At 36.1% G+C, this 22,317-nt stretch overlaps 1 protein-coding gene across 1 annotated transcript in view; it reads left to right on the forward strand.

Moving 5' to 3' along the window:
- The first annotated feature begins 7,806 nt into the window (after window positions 1–7,806).
- The window catches only part of LOC117607594 (opioid-binding protein/cell adhesion molecule), a 137,003-nt gene continuing 122,492 nt past the window's right edge, over window positions 7,807–22,317 (forward strand). Inside the window, exons 1-2 of the mRNA XM_034331466.2 lie at window positions 7,807–8,259; window positions 10,719–11,099. The gene's annotated coding sequence lies outside the window, so the exon portion shown is untranslated. The remainder of the gene's footprint in view (window positions 8,260–10,718; window positions 11,100–22,317) is intronic.

Here is a 22,317-nt window from a genome sequence, read left to right on the forward strand (position 1 = left end):
TTTTGTTCCTACTTTTACCATCAGAGAGCGTTATTTCGATTTGCGAAATTTAGTTGAAATTTTTGCCAAATTTAGTTCCGTTTTTTGCTGGTAGGGGGCGCAATGCAGGGATATCTGGGTTGCTAAGATGTAAGGGGTACTTGGATGTAAAGAATGTATAGGGATGTAAGGGATATAGGGTTGAGCTTTGTGAGGTCCACAAAGACAAAAAAATAATAAATAACCGGGAAGGGTGAGAACCAAGGTCCATGAAAAGCGATAAAATAATAAATAAAAGGGATGGTGAATAAAATGGGAAATATTTGGAAAGGCTAGTCCCCGTGGGGCTCACAAAGAGTAATAAAATAATAAATAACAGAATGCTGAGGCGAGGCTCCCGCAAAGCTCGGGAGCCAAACAAACAAGAACAACTGCATATTTGAAACAGACAAAACAACAATCACTTGATGAATCAACATACAGGTATAATTTCATTGCAGTGAAACTTAATGTATGATACGGCGCTGATAATCAGTTCCGTACACGGTATGGTTTAATATGTTGCATACGTTGCTACCATCTGTTTGTATTTCCCATGGGATGCTTGCTTGCACCCTATATGCATGCAGTTTCCGATAACATGCTCATCCTGGACTATGCATATGTGCAACAAACTAGTCACTTTTGAAATTCTTTATTTTCCAATATCTACATTAATATTGTGTTTTTTCATAATTTATATATATATTAAAATTATTTACTTTCTTCTGGCGATTAGTTGATTCACATCTTAAATTAAAAAAAAAATCTCAAGGTGTTAGAATCTTAATCCTCAGTTTACCTTTGTGCACGTATTTCTTCACCAAGAATATTGGTTTGGAGTTTGGAGTGAAAGAATACGGGCAAGGGAAAATAGAGAATCGTTGCCAGACAAGAAGTAGTAAAGAGACGAAAAAGTCAGACAGTAGAGAAAACGAGTAATGATCGTACCACTGTAGAAGGTTGTTACTGCAACATGGGTTACTGTGTGAAAAGGTGTTTCCCTTCTCGTAATTCTAATGGGATTCTACATTTGTTTTATCTTAAATATCTTAAGTATCAATTGATTGATTGTAACGAGATGTCAAGATTTACAATAGTTTAATAAAGAATTTATAGATTAGTTAAAAAGATCCATAGAGAAAGAAGAAATAAAGTTAATGGGTTTTTATTATTCAGCAAACTATTCTTCTTTTATCCATCGAAATAATATTAATGTCATTTATTGAAGTTACCTAGAAATCGATTCGCGGTTTAATGGGCCGGTGTCCGAATCTTGTCACGCGAAAACCGAAGTTATTCCTTATTGCTTCCGCAGCGATGGTCAATTTCATCGGTCTGGGAACTTGTTAAACTGTCGGACTTTACCGGTACGTGGACAGTGGATTTGTAACAGAAGCTGTTTCCGCTATTATGGATGAGTTTTAGGCGAATAGGGTAGACAGACGATAGATTTTATTATCAAAAATTCAAAAATCATGTTTATAAATTTCAAAACATTAACACTCAAATTGTTAATTCAAATTCTAAAGTTTAAAATGTTAATTTGGAATTTTGAAATTTTTATTTTCTCCCAGAAATTTAAATCCTGTAATTTACTTTAAACAAGTTAAAACATTATGTAATTCTGGATTAGGCTTATGATCTGTGTCTAATGATGGACGAGTGACGCGATCGTAATCCTTGGAATGTAGGAAGGAAACTGAATCGGGAGGATCGAATGGACAATACGATGGTCTGACTTGTCACGCGTTTCCTGTACGGATCTATTCTGTTCTATCTCGGATACGTATCGATTGATAGAGACACGCTTCATGGTCATTGAGTAGAAACTGATGATTATTTATGATAGGACGAATTAGACAGTGATTGGCACTTTAAGGCAAAGCTCTAATCCAATGCATCAGATGAATTTTGCATTAAGGAAATGTTAAAACTGGGTGTCGTGTAGAAGAATAATTTCTAAAGGAATACTGTAAAATAAATATTAAATTAAAATTGGGGCTCTCTCCATAGAAATCAAACGAATAAAAAATGTATCCTATTTCAAAAATATAAAAATTGCAAAATTTCAGAGCTTTAAATCACAAAGGAGGATTAAAAGACACGGTGATTTAAAGATTTCGGTTTCAGTCCACGTGTACGGGGTTATTTCGAAAAGCGATCGGATAATCATACTTGGCCAAAGACACTGGAACCACGTCGACTGAATACCCTCGGGAGATATCACGAATTACGGGGCGGAGCTTAGAAGTCTCGGTCACAGAATAGAAACCGATTAAGCGAAACAACCAACTGAGTACACCTGTTGATATTTCCCTAGCCATTGTACATACCCAGCCACCTACGGCTACAAACAACTGTGCCACCACCACTGGCGTAACTAGAATTTTTTTTCGGATGGACCGTCTCCCTTAACTTGATTAATAATCGACCTTACGTTTCTTTTTGTAAAGTAACTCACATCGTAAATCTAGAAGACAGTTGAGCTAAATTTCAAAAGCTTAGAATTTTAGACTTTTGGAATGTGAACATTTTGGAGTTTTGGAACTCGAAAATTCGGAAAATTTGAGAATCCTAGAATTTCGGAATTTAAAAATTGTCGGACTTTAAGACCTTAGAATCTCAGTTTATAAATGTCAGTGTGAATATTCCTAACAGCAACAAATTACCATGCCACGACGATAAAATTTAAAACTGATCTATAAGCTTCTCCGCAGCTTAACGTAACCCGCTCTACACCTGGTTGGTATCCAATGAATTCTCTTAATTCAGCCTGTCAACGCAAAAGCCAACCCGGTGTATTCGAGCTGCCCATTGTTAGCGGCTAAGCATTATGCATCGTTGCCACGGCAATATCCATATAATATGTTTATATAGCATTAGGTAATATAAAGTGCATTCACGGGGGTGCAATATATTATAACGTTAAAATTACATCGGCGTATCCGGTTATTGAAAGTCTTCCATCGAGTCTGGTAATCAGCAATAAGTCACGGCCTCTCGATCGAATATACGGATTTGCATTGAATAAAGATGAAAACCAGCTACGATATGCAAACTTTACGAGTATCACGTGCTCAGATTCTATTTTACCAAGAGAATACTCTACATTTTGTTTCCGGGAGATTAACCAATTAGCATCGATTAAAATAATAGACCGTGCGACCATTGGTGTAATTAGGTTTTCAGCTTTAATAACAGCGTCAAGTGTTTAATATTGTGTGAAACGTTGATGAAAATCTTAAAATTTAAAAATTTAAGAATACAGAGGGAGTCATTTCATATTTTTAATAGAGGTTGTCCCCCGTTTATGGTTAGTTAGTTAGGCCGATAAGTGCGTCAGTGAAGTTTTGCGCAAAGTATCAGAAATGAACGTGTTAATCATCATCAGCGTTTAATCTCGTTAAAATTCAGCGTATCCTTTGCCACATTCTATTTGCTGTTTATGGCATGTCGTTATCGCGGACGTTAAGAGACGAGAGACATCACGTGTGCCAGCAACAAACACGTTCGACCCGTTGATTTTCTCGTGACCCCGCCGAAAGCAGTAACAGCTAATTCTCAGTTATCACCAGTTTCCAACGTACGCCCGTTAAATTTGTCCGATTGCCGATGGCACTCGCTGCTACGCGGCGGGATCAATTAGTTTAATGACGAAGGACCCGGAGGCGTCACTGGAAGCGATATGCCGACACGACCAACCGCTATATGTCCGCTAATTGACTATGATTAATACTTAACCGTGTCTAAGTTGTTGCCAGACACCGTAACGCTTCCGGTTTACCTCGCCTCTCGTTGCTTTTTACTTTCGCGACTTTTCGACCAAAATCATTTTTCATGTCATAAAGGCACAGAAATTTGGAAATATGGAAATTCTTAAGCTTAGACTTTTCGAAATATCAAAATATGAAATTAAGTCTGAATTATGCCCTATCGAGTAATAAAGTAAAGAACAGAGAATGGCGAGTAGGAAGAGGTTGGCAGCAGGTATAGGTAAGTTGTTTGGCATTCATTTGGCGTGCGATGCCTAGCCCATTCCAAGATTGAATCCCACAAAACTGGCTGCTCTACGGCGTTATAATTAATTTATAATACCTCTAATTACGTGGCCATGTCGGATGTGGCTGTCCCGACGTTTAATTTGTTCGCTAATTAAACAGGCTATGCTCCCTATGAGGGAGCAACGTAGTTGTCTCGTTTCTCTACCTTCATCCCTTCTCGTATTCCCGTCTCTCCCTTCGTCCTTTCCAACTGGCCGTTTAGCTTGTGTTCTCGCAAACACGCTAAATTTTAGAATAAACTTTCAATACCTTTATTATTTTATCTCATAAAACAGTTATAAATATTCGAATTTTTTATCACATTTACGGTATAAATGTCCCTCTGTGCAATGGTATAATTATTATAAAGAAAGTTTTTTTCTTATATTTATTGCTTACAATCACCCGATACGAAGGTTTTGCCTAAAAATAATTACATGAAAGTAGAAGTTGAATTGAAGAAAAGCATTCCGTTCAGTTTGCCTTTCTCTTTGATGGCTTCCTTTGACGTTGAACCTTAATTTCCTATGGGAATTCATAGGTACTTCGCAAGTATGCCAATCTATTATCCTGCTACTGTCGGATCACTCTGGTTTTGATGAGTGTCCTTCTCGATCCTCTATCCATAAACAGTGTGCTGTGCTGTTTACTGTGACCATGATCATCAAAGACTCGGTCTAGTACATTAAATAAATTATCCGGTCCTTTTTATTAAATATGTAAACTATTAGATGTATTTTTGGTACTTTTCAAAAATGATTTTTAATCGAATACTTCATTTTTAATCAGCAAAATTGCATGCGTTTCATGCGAGAGGTATGATAAAAGTTGGTAATAAAAAAGCATCAAATTATTCCAAAAAAAAAAAGATAGAATCTTTTAGGAAAGTTTGATAACTACTCGTAAGCCGTTATGAGAAATGGAATGCTTCATTTGGAACAACTTTTGATACCGTGACATTTATTCTTTCCATTATTTCCATAAATTCTGTTCTAACATTTGCCTGTTAATCACCGAGCATTGCAATTTCCGCATACTTCTCGTGCATAATGATTCAATTCATCGCAGATTCTCGCGTTTCTAATTAGACCACGTTAAATTAGATTGTCCCAACAGAATTAAAGCGGGCTTTACTGTTTGATAAGTACCGTACAGAAGAACTTAAGGAGCTCGAAAGTACAGTTTATTTTAAAGAAGTTTAAGGGAAAGGTTAATGGGACCCTTAATTAGATAAGAAAAGTAATACAAGACAGAATGTTAACTATTTTTATCTTCATTTTGCACTCCTTCTTATAGGCTATAATTTATCTAAAGAGTAGAAAGGATGAAATATTTTAATGACTTTGACATGTAATACCATGCAACAATCTAATAAGATGCTAGGCAACTATGTGTAATTAAATATTTACAAACCGTGAAAATAGAGAGAGACAGCAATGAAATTTCCAACACATTACATCTATATTGAACGAAACAATTATATCATCGCGATTGAAATGAAATGAAACCAAATTGCGCTTGTATCAATACATGAACGGGTGTATGAAATATGCATGAAGCATTATATAGTAAAACAGTGGTTCTCGAGCTTAGAAACACGAGGAAATTTCGGGGCGACATGCAGGAGGTTGAAAAGTTTCAGCAAAACGGAATTTGATGTCGTAGAAAAAGTTTTACTCCTTTTAAATCCACGTGTCTCAAAGATACAAGTGTTTTTCATTTTGAATTATTCAACGCGTGAACAACGTTGGCCTAATGCTTTCTACTAAAACGAGAAAACGTATGACGCTAGCAAATTCACAGGTAAATTATTATACAATGGAGGATTCCACTAAACGGAAAAATCAATCTGTCTATGTTTTCCTTAGAAGATAAAGATTTTCTACGTGTCGTCGCATTTCCAAGTTAGAACTGGATCCTGTGTTTCATCGATAAACGATCAGGATGGACCCGGGAGTTCACTTTAAACTCCAATCTGAACTTCAAACGTTCGTTCATCCACAAAGTTTTCGGAAGCTGAGCAAAAGAGCTTTCCAAGTAATATGAAACGTGCAATCGCCGATTACTCGAATAGCATTGATTCTAAACTCGTAGCTCTACGTGTGGTACATATAATGGCTGACAACTTTGATTGGAAATGTATACAGGGTATTCGTTATAATTATGTCATAACAGACTTTCTATGTGATATGCAACAACCTGATGTTTATCAGAATCACGAAAAAAGATTTTTGAAAACTTTCGAATTACCTATATGTGTGAATTTAAAGTGCAAAATAAAAACTTGTATAACTGAATCATATAACTTCGAAGTTTCATTATAAAGGTTACACTGCTCATTAAAAATTTTGCAGAAAGATACATACACGAGCCGCTATCTTTGTTAAACAATTTTCATGAAATAATCTTCACGGTGCACGATGTTACACATTTCATTGTTACTCGTTGTAATTGGATCGAAATAATTCAGCCTCTTCCTCAAGTAAAAGCAAGCAAGCTAAAACTCCATCGAACTGGCTTTCTCGAGAACGCAAACGGGGCCTTCAATTCCGCTAGATAATTGCTACCGTTTGTTGGCACCAAAAAGGAAGAAAAAAAGTATTGATTGTTGCGCTGCATCGCGCCAATAGCATCCAATCAGAGTATTTACTAAAGAGTCATTGAGAAATTTTAAAACCTTCTTTCCAATCGTTAGAAATTGCTATTATCGTCGATTTTTCGTAACGCGACCGAACGAATATGGCAATTAACGATGACAAAAATTTTCGTGGATAAACTTTTCGATTGAGAAACCGTGACAACAGTTTTCTCGATGTGTGAACCAGAAATCGAAGTACCACCGTGTGTCGGTGGAAAGTGATGAAACGTTTAATATAAAGTTCATGTAATTTAAAAGGAAAGGATTGATCAGGATTGCGATACAAGTATAAGTTTTGCAATGATTGCAGCAAGTAGAAATACGAATGCAATTCGTATTTAACAAAATAAATAACACAATTATTTTTTCTTATTAGAAGCAAATATTGTAAAAAGAAACTTATATAAATTTTACTTTTGTTATACGTATTGCTTGACAAAGCAAGTAACAAAATTTTGTATTAATATTTTAGAATACTGTAAGTATAACAAAGATATATTGTCCCTGTTATATTTATTATAATTTGTTCAAACAATATTAAATTAGTTACTAAAAATTATATAATAATTATGGAAGAACGTAATTTTATTCGTGGTATTTGTTTGAAGACCTTAATGTTGCTTAATTTAATTAACCTTTTAGTGGTTGTCATATCCCACCGCGTTTGAGGGTGGAATGATAACCAACATGGAATTTGGGTCCTTGTTCCGGTCGGAGGAACGTAGCGCGTTTGTTTCAACTATTTATTCTTTTCTATATTTTATTTTTCTTTTGTCGAACGAAATGTTAAAAAGAGCCAGCTCAGATTTCAAGAAAATGACATCATCCTTTGATACATTTGTTCTCAGATACAGCATTTTCCCCGCATACCCATCATATTATTCATCATACGATGGATCTCTCGCGATCCACTGTGGGTTAGCATCGGCACGGTTCCGCGAGTGCATGTATCGCAAGGGCGCGAAAGGAAAGCGGAAAAGCGTGGAGCGCCAGCTACCCGTTTGGTATTGGTTGATATCGGCGCGAGCAAGGAGGGTTAAGGGGGATGCGTCGGCGTGCTGCGCGGTAGCTTTTGCCGCGGCGCCCGGCAGTCCACAGGCGAAGTCCTAACGAGCAACCGGCGACCGAGTCGCGTCATCGATAAACTTCCTTTAGCGATCAAACCTTGTGAAGAATCATGCGTTCGCGTCCGTAAATACAGGTCTAATCGGTCGCGTGCTCAAGTTCAATCCGCGTTTCGTTAATTCTCGTTCCGTGTGCGTGTATTTCGTTGATGATTTTCGCGTGAGTCCGATCGACATCGATCGATCGTTTCCGGAAAGTTTCGGAGTGACTTCGGGCCCCATCGAAGCGGCCTGATTGGCCACGATATGTGACGAAGTTCATCCTCTATCGTGCGTGAACGACGCTTGCTCTTTGTTTGTTATTCCATCAACTGCAGTGTGCATCAGTGAACAAACGGAAGTACGTGTTGAGCCCTGTGACAAGTGTCCACATTTCCCGCGATTTGCAAGTTGTTTGTGCGTACCAGTGGTGTCGAAGACGAGCCTAACGAAAATTGTAAGTTTACCTCAAAAACGTTTAGGTTATTTAAGATTCTCTCTAAGGAATTCTCGATCGATTCGGGCTATTGTCGCGTCGATTATCGTTTGAGGTTAGTTCACGTCGTTAACGTGGTGATTATAAAGTCAGTGTCGGTCACACCGCAAAACTGGGGCACACTCAGTCCAGCTTTCCGCAGCGTTACCTGATTCGAGGTTCACGTACGAGAAAATAGAGAAGGTGGCGGGAAAAAGGAGAAAAAAAAACGCGTCGAGAAAAATGGGGTAACCGGGGAAAAAATAGAGAGCAAAGGGAGCCGGAAAACACCGAACTATACCAATTGCGACAAATTACACGTTGCTTTATCCGGTAACGGCGGTTCGCAATTAAAAGAGAATATACGCGTGATTAACTCTTTTTTTTCTCTTTCGGTACTTGGATATTGTTATAAGAATGAAACTTACTCGGGTTATTGAAGAACTTTAATTAACGCGTTGTTTACTTACGTTGGCGCTCTTCGTTTTCATTTTGGTTGGGAAATTGTGTTGAGGAATAAAAGTGGACCAATGAGAAAAATTGTTATCCTTTCGATGGCGGACCATGGAGAGAGCCGTAGTTTTAATTCAATTTCTTTTTTAATTAATTTTAATTTCCAACATTCATTTTATGGTTATATTTTATTATATTTTAAGGTTATACAAATATCCTTAAGAAATATTAGCATAATTTTAATAAAATTAATATTGTTCGACATTTTATAATGTTGTATTTTATATCACTTTAATTTCCCAAATATTACATTATTCTTCGAAATACTATTTTTCCAGTACAATGAATCCAGTAAAATTTTCCAGTTTTGTTTCAAAATTGTGTACCCAATCTTAATTGACAAGCTCCTCTGTTACTTGTAAGATATTCTAATTTTGAATCATATTATCAGTGTTGGAATATTATATTTCTGTTCATCATCTGGAATCTGGAGGAAGAGTCAAAAAGTTAGTTGCACGCTACCGCCGCGCCGCGTTGATTTGCTGACCAAAAATCAAAACAAATTGCATAATAGTTATGGTTTTCGTTTATTCTCTAACCCAGTATAATGCAAACATAATCTAAATTTAACTAAGTCAAACTCAAAACTCCAAATACAATACGTAGCGTCGAAAATATTTGTGCGTTTCTCGGAAACATTGACAAAATATTTCAAGCTCAGTAAAATCAGTGAGATATGTTTTTAAAAATATTTATTATTAAACTTGGCCGACTTCTTGCGAATAAAGTATTTCAAATATCTATCTTGATACGTTATGAAAATTCAATATGAATGCTGCACGGGATACCGAGGACCCCCGTGGTAGAAAACGTATTAAATATATTTTTCTATTGAAAATACGTAAGGGTCGACGTTAAATTTGAATTTGTATGTCTATTAAATAGAGCTTTAGAAACTCAATGGATTCTAGCTTTCGATCGATCGTGAAAGGAAACTTTGAAACGAAATACTGGAGTGATACCTGGATTTATCGTAATCGTGTTCGTTATATACCTGAGATTCAGCTTGGATTGAAAGAGAACTTCCTCATAGTGTTTTGTTTAGGTTCTACCTTTACGAACATACAAATTTTATGTTAAATTTCACTTGTTAATTAATTTTCAAATTTGTTTAATTTTATGTTTTCAAAATTTTGCATTTTATTTTATTAATGAACTATTACACAGTCTAATAGTTTTGTAATAGAAACGATACATGTATTCGTATTTAATGCAATAGAATTTGATTGAAAGGAATTTTTATATTAATTTAATGAAAGGAGGACAAATTTTGTTTTTGCATATTTCCTTTCTTACGGCCAGGCAGTTGAAAAATATATGCAACTTAGATTTCAATCGTACCACGTTCCATATTGTTAGAATTTATCCATTCTTGTCAATAGAAGCATTTCCGAACGCACGTGATCACAATCTATGTTTGTCCTTTTTATATCGATCCTTGTATCGGCTATTTTGAAGCGTCATTTTTACTCTAACATACATCCTCGGTTATTTTTCTCTTATTACGTATCCATAGATATTCAACAAACGTTTTGTATTTTTATCGTAGATTTAGATCGAAGAAAAATCCTGGATAAAATCGATAAATTTAATATTTGCTTATCAAAATGTATAGAAATAATCATACGCAGCGTACAAAAATATTTTTGTTAATAGAAAAATACTGGCTAAAACCAGTCTGTATTTGCCCCACTTCACCTTGATGCAAAAGGATCATATCTCGAACATTCATATTGCATTTTAACAAAATGAACAATATTTCTCTCTTTGTTAAAAAAAATTTGGTTTATTTTCCGACACTGACTTACCAGACGCGTTTTTGAACCTTAGAAATTTGCAAATGAAGGTTTTACTTGTTTTCCAATCGACAAGTTTAGTTAATGAATCCAATCGCATGGTCCAAGTGCTTGAGAACGTGATGTTTCCAGGTGTCATCGTCTCGTCATCGTGCTGAGCTTAACGAGGCAGCGTGCAGTTAACGTCGGCGTTGTTATAGGACGAGAGTGGACGCTCCTGGCGCTTCTAAATCCTCCAGGCTACATCCTTCCAGTGCAATGAGAATAGTAGTGTTCGTGTGTTAATGACTGACGAGCTTTCGATCAAACAGTGTAAAAACGACAAATGTAAACGGTGCGGAAATACTGGTTGGATGCTGAGGAAAATGAGGAAGGACGTAACTGATGGTGAACATGTGAAAGTGTTTCTCTGGAGAGGATTAGATCAGTAAACGAACAAAGATAACTACTTACAACTGAAGAAGAAATATTCGAGTAGACGAAGAAGAAAGAGAGGGACTCGTCTGCAAAAGAGTAAGTACATTGATGAACAAGTTAAACAAAAACAAAGAATGCAGCAAATTGAAACACAGAATTAGGATTAGGGTTATTCAAATTCTAGTTACTTCTGAGTCAGTGATACGGGGTTGAATTGGTATAAGGAAAATCTAGTTACTTTCAAGTTATGTTACGGCATCTAGGATTACCTAGAAATAGGCTCTGTCCGAACCGTAAGATAAATGAATGTAACCATATGTACGGGCGGTACGTTTATTAACGCCTCCTCCTAATTCGATTCGATAATACTGATTTACATATTTTCCGATAATGCCACATATTTCGGCGTGTCGCTTTAGAGCTGTAATCGCACGTGTAATTTTCGCCGTACCTGCAGGGCTGGTTTTACCGGAAATCCGTCTTAAATCTTTTGTAATTAAATGTTGGATGTTGCGAGCATCATCGCAACCTGATGGCACATCTAATGCATCGGATAACCCGGGTTAGTTTGCTTTTCCACGGATAACAAGCAGACTTTATCGAAGCCTAAAATGTGCCTTAAAGTTTCGAACATCGTATCCATTATCGACATATTGTAATACATTATTCCTCCAAGCGTTAAAGTAATTTTAACCTTGTTGTTTCGCGCTTCGAATAGCGCACACGTATTTAGACGTATCGTGCACGACTTGGAGTTTCTTATTTTAAATTATAAATTTTATCGAGGTAATTGGTACTTGGGTTCTTTTTTGTGAAATTACACCTCGTTTCTGTAAAACACAGTTTTTCTCACTCTTTTTTTTAGCCTGAGTCTGAATAAATCCAGTTACAAACTGCAAAGCATGTAATTAGAAAATCACTGCATAAAGCGAAATTTGTGCAATAAATTGTTTTTCTATCAACGGGATTTGACTCTCAGCAACGAGAGATGCATAGCTCTCGATACATCCAATCGTAGTTGTTTATTTCAAACCCGTTCGAACGATATTTCAGTTAATTGGTTCTCGCATAATAGTGTGCAGTGCACGTTCATTTTCCGCCAGGCTAATGGAGCAGTCCGCACAGTTCATTTTCCCTAATCACGGCGACAAGATGAACGCGTTCATCCACACATTTTCACTTCGCAAAAGAAAACTGTGATTTGATGTTGAAACGATGGTTGTTTATTTTATCAACATTGATAATTATAAAGTAACGATATGAAAACGAAAGTTTACGATGGGTGAAAGTAAAAAAGATGGGTGCAGGAATTCGTTGAATATTCCATTAGAATAGGCATAGACGTAACAGGAAACAGATGCCTTGTAAATTTTCGTATTATAATAAAATATCGGGGAATAATTATTATATAAATATCAATCAGTGAATTCTGCGAGCTATTTAATGGCCAATTGCAGGAAATCTCGGTCAACGATCAAACATCGTTTGCGATCCACGGTGATCACCTTTGTTCCGCGAAACTATTGTCAAACGAAACTGTTACGTAAAGGCACCAAGATGGAATACTCGCACGATACGTTTCACTGTGGAAGACGTGTGATTAATTAAAGTTTGCACCGGTAAGATCGGAACGACACGCGATTGTGCGCAAGAACGGCAACGTAACACTGATTGGAATTTAGCATGGAGAACGGTTACACTTCCTACGTTCCTCCAATTAAGCTGGCCGAATGTAAATCAGACCTAGAGGAAATCCCGCAGCCCTGTCGGCGGGATTCGCTCGCGAAAGGAACACGGGAGGGACGACCATGAATTCGTAGACGGGAAAATTGTTAATCCCTACGAAAGATCCTTCACGATGAACTTGCTACGTTTTCGAGCATAAAATCTTTTGACGACATTAATTTCACGAACGGATTAGAATGTTCTGAATATTTCATCATTTGTTACGTGAAATATTAGATCGTTGCATATTAAATGATTCATTTCAAAGCATTAGTTTACCAGTTTGAAAATTGAAGTTTAATATTAATATATTGAAATTAATTAATTAAATAAAAACACAAATATATGCGTTTGCATAAATATCCGCAGTATGCTGATCACAAAACGTTTAATTCGAAGACGGTGAAATATTCGAAGGGTTGATCGTGCGATAGCACGCGATTTCTGACAAATGTTCGTGCGATAAGCTTCGCATCTCTAGGGGCTCGGAAAGCTTACGAAAAACCACAAGCATTTCCATTGGAATTCACGGGACCATTACATTCCTTTCTTCATTTTTTTTTTTCTGTCAGCCAGTTGCCGCAAGAAAGTCGTGAAGTTCGATCACGTTGGATGCTTGCGCCCTAGATAAGAATTTCGTGGATTTTTCCCTCGGATTGAAAGCACTCACCCACGTCCTAATTCTCACCCTAGAGAACACCATGAGTGTTTTTCTTTTTTGTTTATTCGAAAAGCAGCGGTTGGCAGAACAAGTGCTCCTCAGGCATCGATCTGATCATCACTGTCGAAGGGAACCCGCGAGATCATAAATTTTTGTTGAATTTCAAGGTTTCTTAGCGAGGTGAAATTTTTATTAGTCAATAACGGATCCCTCGTCTGTCTACAATATCGAACAATTACTTTGGAAAGTCTGTTCGCGTAGAGTTGGACGGTATGGTAGCAGAAAAGCACGAGGGAAGTGGCGGAAGTGTAATACCTCAAAACGCTTATTGTCAGAGTACTCTAACGTTCGAGGTATTAGACGACAAGGAGAAAATCAACGAGGAGTATAGAGCTTTCAGAGTAGCCTTATCGCGAATAGTTTGAAACGATAGCAGTTCCATTAAGTATACGACCCCCTTTTCTCCATGGCATTCGCTTAGAGAAGCGGCAGGATTTCTGCAAGGTGCATCTATCCAAGTAATATACCAGTTGCACCAGCCATGTTAGCGAATGCACAATTCCTATTCTCCTATCTAAGATGACAGTAGTATCGTGGAAACACAGCCGGCAACGAACTGAAACGTTCCATTACGATGCTATCGCAATTCGCGAAATGATAAACGACGATACGCTCCGATAGTCTCGTTGTTGGAGAAAAGTTTATTCGAGATATGAGAATACCGAAACGAGTAGTTGCAAGAATTATCGAATGATAAATCGATTATCGATGGCAATGATAAGAAGACAAATTGCATGTTACGAACGATCTGTTAACGCTGGAATGGTCAGCGGGGCGAACGCTTGGGGCAATATGTTAACCCCTCGGAAGATGAATGCATTGCTACCGACGTGACAGTCCGATATAGGGTCAGTATGACCCGCAACCGTATTAATATAATTTCAAACATCGTTTAACATGTGCGGACAGGTAGATACTGAATGCTAAAAATATTGGAAGATACAGAAAATATTAAATGCTAGAAAATAAAATACTACAATATAGGAAGAATAGTGTAATAGTATTAGAAATACTAAACACTAAAAGGTATTAATTATATTTAACACAATAGTAAATACTCCAAAAATTTCGTCTATAATTAGTTATTTTCAAAACATGTAAAGTCTGATAAGAATTGATGACACATAAAAGTATCGTAAAAGAATAACGTCTAATTATTTTTATCAGTCTAGTATTTTTCATATAAACAAATTAGCAAAGGCACTCTGCAAATTATTTTGAACTGAAAGGTACAAGTAAATACCCGTATAAATAGCCAGCACGAACATTGATTACGTTTACCGATTAAGTTGATTTAATTTCTCGACACTAATGAGCGTAAGTAGGTATAGGGTGACGAGGGAACGAAGATGGCAACGACCGATAAAAATAACATCCACCGCTCGTAAAGCGTGGCTAATAAGAGAGAGAAAAGAAGGAAGTGTAATAACAAAAAAGACACAGGGTAAACCGCGAAAGAGGGTCAAAATGAATGATGCGCTTGTATTAAAATGCTGGCTCTTGTTGAAGACACAGCTTTAAAACCACTTTCGTGTCGTCTAGCATAAAAAGTCGAAAGAAAGACTAATTATGTATTTGTAATTATGTATTGCGATCATTAATAATTAAATATATCTATATCATAATTTCAATTACGAATGGTAATCCAAATATGAGTAAAAAATAACTTCGTATTACGGTAATTAACGAATGCAGAGAGGCACAACAATTTTCTGATCGTAACAATAAACGACACGGTGAAATGTATTTATATTTGTAATCAACAAATTTCCCCCTACCCTTTCGAATAATACAGATCGATTGGTCGATTGAATATTCTCCATTACGGGATAAACATTTGCTGACTTCATATTTTCATTACACTCTTTCCCCATCGTAATTTCTGAACTTAATCGGCTTATTACTTCCATTCGATGAGTAACTTCGTTAACGATAATTGTCTCTGTTATCTTCTGTATACGTTATGTATCATGAATGTTTCGATTTTATTTAAGAGAAATTATCAAAATGGTACATCAATTATATATGATTATTTTTTATTTCGTTTTTGAGACTTATTATTTAAAATTCGTGTCAAATGAATAGTTTTATTAGATTATTGTTTTATTGAATCCACAATGATATAGAAGTACGTACAAACGTACTCTTTAATTATTTTCTTTAAATTTTTAACTTCAAATTGATGTGTCACAAGTGCTATTTCACAATGCTCTGATGTTATGAAATTGTAGCAGACCCGACAGGTTCTGAAATTGGTTATTGAATACTCAGAAACTTAATATCACCCACTTGTTCGATATTTGTTCCTTTCAGCTTTCGATTCTATACAAAATTTCAACAAACCAGCGATTTATTTTAATCGAACAGTACTCTTTCAAACCTACTATCAACTGAAACGAGGATTTTCATACAAATTTCACGATATGTATTGTCAAACGTGTTAGCGAACAAAGTTGAGCTCTCTATGCTTTGAAATTTCAAACGTCACGCACAATTGCGTTAAACGTAATTATCGCATTATTTCTGTAGGTGAGGACATATTTAAAACGCGATTTATAAAGCGAATAACAGCTTTGTAGTCTTTGTTCATATTCAAAGGTATTATATTGCGCACCAGCTCAAATCGTATAGGAGTATTTGAAAAGGGGGATAACGAATTTTAACATTGTTTTAAATATATTGCTAATTTTAAAACTGAAACATTTTATATACCTGGATATATTTTATATCTATTAAATTTTTAATTTTCATATGAAATTGGTAGTTTATTAAGTAGTAGCATCGAGAAATTTAAACAAGTTAAAAAATATTGTGTTGAGAATGTTCACGTATTTGATGGATTAATTAATAACGATTCTCGTTAAAGTTTTGGGAAAATCTCGCATAGGTATATAGAAATGTGAAGGCGTGCCCTATTAAAGTTTGGCAGAAGCGAAATAAGAGGAAGCTGGCAAGTCATTAAGACAACTAATTAAATATTTTATAGCGAACGCTACAACTTCTCGTGTAAATTTCGTAGAATGGAGGATCTTCTGGGTTTCGCGAGGAAATGCATGTTACAAGCTGAAACTATAAATTTCAAACTATTCGAGATCGTATCAGTTCATTTTTTTTTCTTTTTTTTTGTTCATGAAATTACTACCTCTTCCATTTAAGTGTAACAGATGGTGAAATCTTTTAACAACTACTTATTATAATTAAAATGTATACATATAATGAAAATCAGTAATTGTTCATCGAAGTGGAAACTCAAAAGTAGAAATTGGTGAGTTCGCAGTCGTGAGTTGAAATGTTTCAAAGGAGAAAGAAAAAAAAAATAAAAGGAGAAAGAACTAGTGACGCAACTTTCTGCTCGGAGACACTGTCGACCCGTTGGGTTATCTAGAAATCGTAACAACGTTAAAGAAGACGAAGAAATCAGAAGTAGATTAGAGGATGCCTGGTGATCTTCTTTTTCTCTGGGGAAAGACGAAGAAATACTCTCGAGAATCCTTGATGGAAGAAAATAATCAAAAGAGCGCAATGGAAATGAGAAATCCTACAGGACCTATGTGCCCGATAGATCGATCTATCGATCGAATTTCATTGCAATAGAAATAGGAGCTAAGTGAAACGAAGAGGCTTAAGATTCCTTTTTAAGAACACTGTCTTCAAAAGGTGTATCAAAGATGTTCTAAAGAAATAGCGATAGTAGCTGATAAATTGCAATCAGGTGAAGACTACAAGATAATAATCCTGTAGATTGCTGCCTTTGAGGAAGAAAAGTGTATACATAATTAGAAATTTGTTTCAAGTTTCGAAAATTTGTATATTTGAAAATTTATAAATTCATAAACTTTTATATTACACCAAATTTACAACTTATTGTAAAATTCTCAATTTCCCGCCAAATTAAACAATGCAAGAAGAGGGATAAATAAATGAAACAAAGTAGCTACGAGATAGAAGAATTGATCCAGAAAAAGGAAATGGAGAAACGAGTGAAATAAGAGATAGAGGGAAGGGTAAGGGTCAAGGTGCAAGTTAGATATGTGAGTACGAAACACACCTATGGTGTATATTCTCGCCATTGTATCACTCCATTAAACATTCACTGCAGGCCAGTATAAACCATGATATAATCTCACAATGCGGTAAACACTGCTGAGTTAAACGAACATACATAGACCCCGGTCTGAATACCCAGGCACTCGAGAAACATGTTGAAACTATGTACGTTTCAAGTGGTAAAAACGAGTAGGAAAAGTAATTCAACGACTAATCTCCAACTTTTTCATTGTTCGTGATGCTTATCATTGCTGTAACTAAATAGGCAGGCTTTAAAATATGTCACCATTCTAAACTGTTAAGATTCTAAAAGTCATTTTCTTTAAAAAGAATTCCTTAAAGATTATGGAAACAACTAGAGAATCTTAAATTCAATAGAAACTTTCTTGCAATGTACGAACACTTTGAGAAGACATTACGGAAACTTTGAAAGTGAATTTCTCTCTTATTTTTGAAAATTTGGAGTTTTTCTTACCAGTTAGTGGAGCTAGACCCAACGTTAAAGGTCGAAATTTTACCAGCATCTTGTTTCGCCCTCGGATTTTGCGGTTGTTGAAATGAAAATTTTACCTTTACCCTGTCTTTCTGTTTCTTTTTTTTCTTCTTTTCGTTCCTCTTTTCCAAGGAAAACTTTTCAACTCCTCTTTATGAAGCTACCTTCTAAATGAGAGGGCCGTGTGTCCTTTTGAAATGGTCGTCTCGTAATCTTTACTTTGATGGTAAGCTTTTCCTGTTTCACGTCCCTTTTACTTTTTCAACTTACAAGGATTACCAACCGAACGTTCAATCGCGATCCTGATGAAACTTTTTCCAGTTTGTACAACAACCAAAAATAAGAGACATTTATTATCTTTCTTTATCGATGGAGAGTTGAGCTCTTAAGGGTTGGAATAATCTTAAAACGGTTACCCCGCGGCTGTTTCAGGAACTATTAAAGATAAAAATATACTTTAAATTGCAAAGTTGTATGGCTTTTCATATACATTAACCTGGTATAGATACGTTTAGAGAATGGGGGTTGCTACCCTTGTATTAAACTTTGTCTCTTTTATGATAATAAAAAATGATCGGTGTTTCTAAATATACCGCGTATCCCTCTGCTATTTTTTTTTATTATTTTGTTATTTCTGGAGATGCAAAAAATGCTTCCAGGAAAATGAAATTTATTCATTTTAACCACGATATTATCTACTCGTTAATAATATCTATAATTCCCTTTTGAATGCCACGTGTTGAAATTCCTCGTTTTCTGGTCCCTGAGGAGATCGGTTCATTGAAAGTACTCGAAGGAACTTTTTGCCACTATTACTGCTTGATTTTAATCGAGCGAACCGAATCAAAGCCGGGAATCGATTATTCAAATTACATGCTCCATTTGAATGTGAAAACGTAGAAATGAATTGCACCGGACAACGAGTGATAAAAAAAAAAAGAAACGAACTTGACGTTATCGATGTTTTTTGTTGAACGATGACCGACACTGAATGGGCAAAACCGATTGAATTATACGTAGGGCTTTTCAACATTTCTCATTAAATTTGTATCAATGCATTTTATAATAAAACGAACTGACAACGAGTACAGAGCTCATTTCTTTCTTTATATCGCATAGGAATATTTTAATTCGACCTGTGAAAATATTCCAAGTTCAAAATTTCAAAATTCAGGTTGAAAAGTTCTCTAAATTTGAAGGTTTAAAAATCCAGAAAATTCAAATTTCCAAGTTGTTGAATTCAGAATTTTAATTTACTTCATACCAATTTACTAACCATCCTCGAATGGTTGTCTAACAATAAGTAATTGTACATTAAGCATAACAATGAAAAGTTCATAGGATCATTTTGAACGGACCCTAAAATTGATGCGGAAAGTCTGTAACTCTAGCGGATGAATTACTCGTGCAAGTATTTTACCTCGCTCGGATCTTTCGGTAAAGAAAAAAATCCCATCCAACATTCAGGAGACATTAAACATTAACCCGGGTCGTGGCGAGTAGGCGATACTGGTATGTACGTAACATGCATTCGTTTGTTGGTTGCACCGGCATTCCAGTAATCGTACGTTTTAATCTTTGTCAGGATGGTTAATGGAACGTGCACCATGATTTTCTGTTACGCGGTTCGTTTCACAGCGTTGCATGGCCGGGGCCGATCGTCGGAAAAATTTTCAAACCGGAAAGCATCGTCGTTGGGAAAGTAAAGCATACTCGAAAAAAAAGGATCACGTTCCAATTTGTTTCATATACCCGCTCGTTACACGTTAACCGTGCCACCAAAGACCCCCGTGCCCTGGTAAAAGAGGCAAGCGTTAAAACGATCCATTAACCTGGTTGAGGTAATTGTGCTTTAAGCACGTCCTGCCTTAACCTTCCGACTTTATTTCAAACAATGTCTTACGAGAGTGTGTAAACCTGATCGTTTTATGACTCCACGGTAAAGACTGAGATTGGAAGCCTCAGAACTGTATTAAAATATCATCTTTTTAGTCAACCAACTATTTTACGATCTTCTTATGGAGGTAATAATAATAAAAAGTTCGAAAGAGAAGTATTGCGTTAACAAAATTACACGTTTCTAAGCAATCAAATTTTTTTAATTCAATTTACGAGTTATATGAGCTTTTTAATACAAATACTGGTTCATTTGGTTTATTATAGAACAGATATAAGATTTGTTTCTTGCAATCGATTCGTCAAATTCACCATAATCGCAAGGTTTAAGTCGCGAAAAAAATAAGCGAGAGTTAGTTTCGATTTCGGCATTTATTTCGGTCAGTTTGACCGTTAAATATGTGTTCGCGTCACATTCGTCGCTTTATTTATCGCCGGGTATAAATAACTAGCAATCCGTTAACGTACCGAGACTTCTACAATTTCCTCGTTATTACACCGCAGCTGGTGCATGCTGAATCAATTTATTCCGCGTCGCGGATCTCGCTGAAACGACGGAAACGAGAAATCAGTTTGTTGTGCAGTCGCCATGGATCCTCGAAAGTTATGTTTAGCAGGGGCTGAGCATGATCTTTCGAGCTTAAACTTGGCTTTAAGCTTTCGTCAAGACGGTATACACACAGCCCTCTGTCTACTCTGTTTCCCTTTTATTTCCATCGTCTTTCTCTCTGTTTCGCGTCGAGTCAGCGACCTTAATTGGACCTCGAATTGTACGGTACGAAGCAGGAGGAGCTGACTTGAAAAGCTTTCTAAAACCGTCTCTAAACAGACGGCTTACGACCGAAGGGTTCTGGAAATTTAGGTATCTCAAAAATTGTCGAATTTCAGGGTTTGAGGGATATAGTTTGAAAGTCAGCGTTAGCAATTTTGTTTTTTACTCTAGGTAGTATCGTTTAGTATTTACATTAAATAACTGCCTCAGATTTTGATGTAGCAACTTAATTAATGAAAATAAAATTATAATATTGAAATACATCAAATGTAAATACTATGAAAACACATCTAAACGAAATTTTGAGATATTTTTGAAAAATGATGTCTTCAAAATGTTATATATATCTACGAAGAGAAAAAGTAATGATAAATATTTTTGGTAACAGACGGTAAACACGGTGAGGACTGAAGAAAGTAATGTTCGAACGTTTCTTTTCTACCGTTTACTCAACATTTTTAGGTCAACACACATATTTCATCGGAGAAAGGTCTAACTTTTTTCACTTATTCCGATGAAACTCCGAAGGCGTTGCCTCGACGCCTCGATTTACAGTCTTCTTTACGGCATTTAAACCTTCAAAACGTTCCTTCTCGCAGAACTTCCCTCCTCAATTTAGGGAACAGATGTCAATCCCAAGAAATAAGATTTTTAGGGTGGGATGGGTCGGGTTGCAAATGCACTTTTCATCACGAACAGGAAATCATTTTGCATGAAAATGGGATTGCTGAAAATAATTGAACTCTCGTAAGTTTCTTTCAAGTATTCTGATATTATGAAATATATGGGGCTGTTGCATATCAAGTGGCCAATTTAGAAGGGCAAAAAGTCCCTAGAAGCGCCACACCAATTGTGGAAAACTGGGATATATCATCCCCAGTCTTTCCTAGGGGAAACATTAATCCAATCCAATCGTTTAAGTCCGGTGTACACATAAAAATTTAAAAGAGAATTTACATTAAATTCCGTCCTTTTTTCTTTCTAATAGAAATACGATTATCAAACTATATTAAAATTGTTATACTGCTGTAAATTACACAAATTATCCACGTATTAGTTGAGAATCGTTGAATCAAACGATAAAGAATTCATCGAATCGAAGCTTATCGAATCAGTTTCTCTATAATTCTTTTTTTCAATATCATATTTCATAAATTATTTGCTCGAATCAGGGAAATTCATCGACCGATCCGATCGCATTATATTAATGCGAGGAACGTTGGCTGGTTTGGCAAACAAATGGAATTAGATCGTGTGAGCAAGTTTCTCTCTGTTCGACGTTGAACAAAAACGAGAACATAGAACGGAAGTCGTTTCTTTGCCGCCCCTTTGTCACAGAACGGTCGATCGTCCCTTCACGTTTCACCCTTTTTCCCCTTTGTTTTTATCTAGCCAAGATTAATCCTTTCATTCTGTAGCTCGTCCACGGATAAATAACCGGTAAAACCACTTCCAGTATATTGTTTTCTTGCAAAATTTGTCCTCCCGCGTCGCAGTCTTTGACATCCGACCAAAAACGAATCGATTTTTGAATTAATGAAAAATAATTTTTGATCGGCACGTTGAATCGGAGTTCTCACAAATGTTTTTAACATTAACCGCATAGTGAAACCTGTTCTTGCTTATTCTTGGATCTTTGATTTTTATTTAAATTCAGACA

The sequence above is a fragment of the Osmia lignaria genome, chromosome 6 (genome assembly GCF_051020975.1).
Source record: "Osmia lignaria lignaria isolate PbOS001 chromosome 6, iyOsmLign1, whole genome shotgun sequence".
Taxonomy (NCBI): domain Eukaryota; kingdom Metazoa; phylum Arthropoda; class Insecta; order Hymenoptera; family Megachilidae; genus Osmia; species Osmia lignaria.